Raw genomic sequence first — 2,492 nt, 5'->3', positions numbered from 1 at the left:
AATTTACATTGGCTTCTAGAAGTTGGCTAGAGGCATTAGCAATTCCAGATCACCTTAATTCAATTTTAGGGGTTTGGGTAATTTAAAACTGAGATTCAGTCTGCAAGATCAAGTTTGAGTGTTTCACTCCCAGGGTTTAATCCATGGGGTTTCAACCCAAAGCAAGATTGTTTACCAGAATCATCTTCCTTGGCAGGACATGCAGTCTGATTATTTTACCCCTTGGCCCATAATCAAAAGGCTTAACATCTTCTCACCTCAAGGTAAAAAGTTATCCCAAATGCCATGCTCATCTTTCTGGGTTTCATTATTCTATGCCTTAGATCCATAATTCTTCCCCATCTTGTTAAAAAATCCAATTCCCTTGAGCAAATGTCTATTATATTTTGTCCAACCTTTGTAATTATCAGTGAAAGAGATGGTCCTAATTACATAGTCTACCATTACAGAAGCCTTTAAGTATAATTTTAGTGGTTTGTAAAGTGGGTCCAAATGTTTTTCATCAGCTGCTTCTATGGCGAACCTTTCTAGACAATATAATTTATTCATATTTAGGGAAAAATAATTATTAAAAACTCATTAACAGGAATTGCTTATGGCTGTTCAATGCATAGAGCCAGATATAAAATATTATATGGGTGAAAGCAAGATTGAGAGTCTCACTAAAGCATTGAAAGAGATTTTATTTGGAAGCTTTTACAAATTCAATTTTAACACCCTTTCTATTTTATTTTTTCATATAAATATATAAAGTAATGAAAATATTTTTTCACTAAGCCCCATACAGATGCCCACCAAGCCCCTCCAGTTTACCTCAATGTACCATATAAATATTATCCTCTATGTGGGCCATAGCATGGAAAAGTTTGGAAAGGACTGACCTACCAACATTCATTTTATATCAATTTTTTTTTCTTGCTGGCAGAACTCACTTTTCACCATACAGAATGAAAAAACAAACATTTGTTGTCCCATATGTTTTGCCTGGTGGGGAGTCACGTGGCCCAATCTTGGCCAATGGAACCTGAGGAGAAAACTCCTGAGGACTTGAAATAAAGATTTGCTTTCCTAAGAAAATCCGATCAACCCCAGAAAATGCTCATCTTAGTCACTGAACGTGATGTCTTTGTTCCTAGTGATACCAGAACTAATGCAGCCATGTATGACCATGAGGCTAAATGTTGCTGATATGCTGAGGATATTGGCATGGAAAGATGAAAAGCACAGAAGCCCCCAGAATTTGTTGAGCAACTAAACGAACCTGGAATATCTCTGCCTCTGTATGTCTGTGTATTAGTCTGTTCTCTCATTGCTTTACAGCAATGAGAAATACCTGAGACTGGATAATTTATAAAGTAAAGAGGTTTAATTGGCTCGTGGTTCTGCAAGCTGCACAGGAAGCAGAGTGACTTCTGCTTCTGGGGAGGCCTCAGGAAACTTAAAATCATGGTGGAAGGGGAAGGGGAAGCAGGCACATATTACATGGCTAGAGCAGAAAGAAGAGAGAGAGGAGGGAGGTGCTACACACTTTTAAGCAGCCAGATCTCATAATAACTCACTCACTTACTATCACAAGAACAGCACTGAGGGGATGGTGCTACCCTATTCATGAGAAATCTGCCCCCATGATCCAATCACCTCCCACCAGGCTCCACCTCCAACACTGGGGATTACAATTCAACATGAGATTTGCTGGGGACACAGATCCAAACCATATCAGTCTGGTTATATATTTAAAAAATGCCATTATTTCAGCTCATCCTATTTGGGTCTTCTGTTACTTGCAACCACAGGATGCTAGTTAATAAACCCACTTGTAGTTTTAAAGCGTGACCCCCAAATTATTTGACACTTCTACCATTGAGAAGTGGATTATGTGTCTGCTCCCCTTGAATCTGAGTGAATGTTTCAATGATTAGAGTATGGTAGAAGGGCCGCTGTGTAACTTGTGACACTAGGTGATAAAAGGTGACATATCTTCTGCCATGCTCAATGGAACACTCATGCTTGGAGCCTTGAGTTGCCATGTAAGAGATCTGGCTACCCTAAGGCTGCCATGATAGTAAGAAGCCAATCCACTCGGTGGGGCCATGTGTTGTTGCTCCAGTTGGCAGTGCTAATATTTGATTCATCTAAGCCCAGATATCAGACATGTGAATGAACAAGTCTTCAGATGATTCTGGTCCCCACCATTGAATTTCCTCCAGTCTTTGAGTCTCCCCACCTGAGGCCCCAGACATCACAGAGCAGAGGCAAATTATTTCTGCTGTGCCTTGTTCAAATTTCTGACCAAATGAATCCATGAACATAATATAGTAAATAAACTGATAAATTCTGGGGTAATTTATTACACAGGAATGGTAACTGGAATAACACTTCTTCATCTCACTTTATATGCATCATGAATGATCACATAACACAAACTTGAGATGTGCTGGTGCAGCTCTTGTAGTATTAAGATTAAGTAACTTCAGGGTTTAACCCACCCAGGC

Source organism: Pongo pygmaeus, chromosome X, assembly GCF_028885625.2.
Source record: "Pongo pygmaeus isolate AG05252 chromosome X, NHGRI_mPonPyg2-v2.0_pri, whole genome shotgun sequence".
Classification (NCBI taxonomy): Eukaryota; Metazoa; Chordata; class Mammalia; order Primates; family Hominidae; genus Pongo; species Pongo pygmaeus.
Note: the sequence above shows the minus strand (reverse complement) of the source record.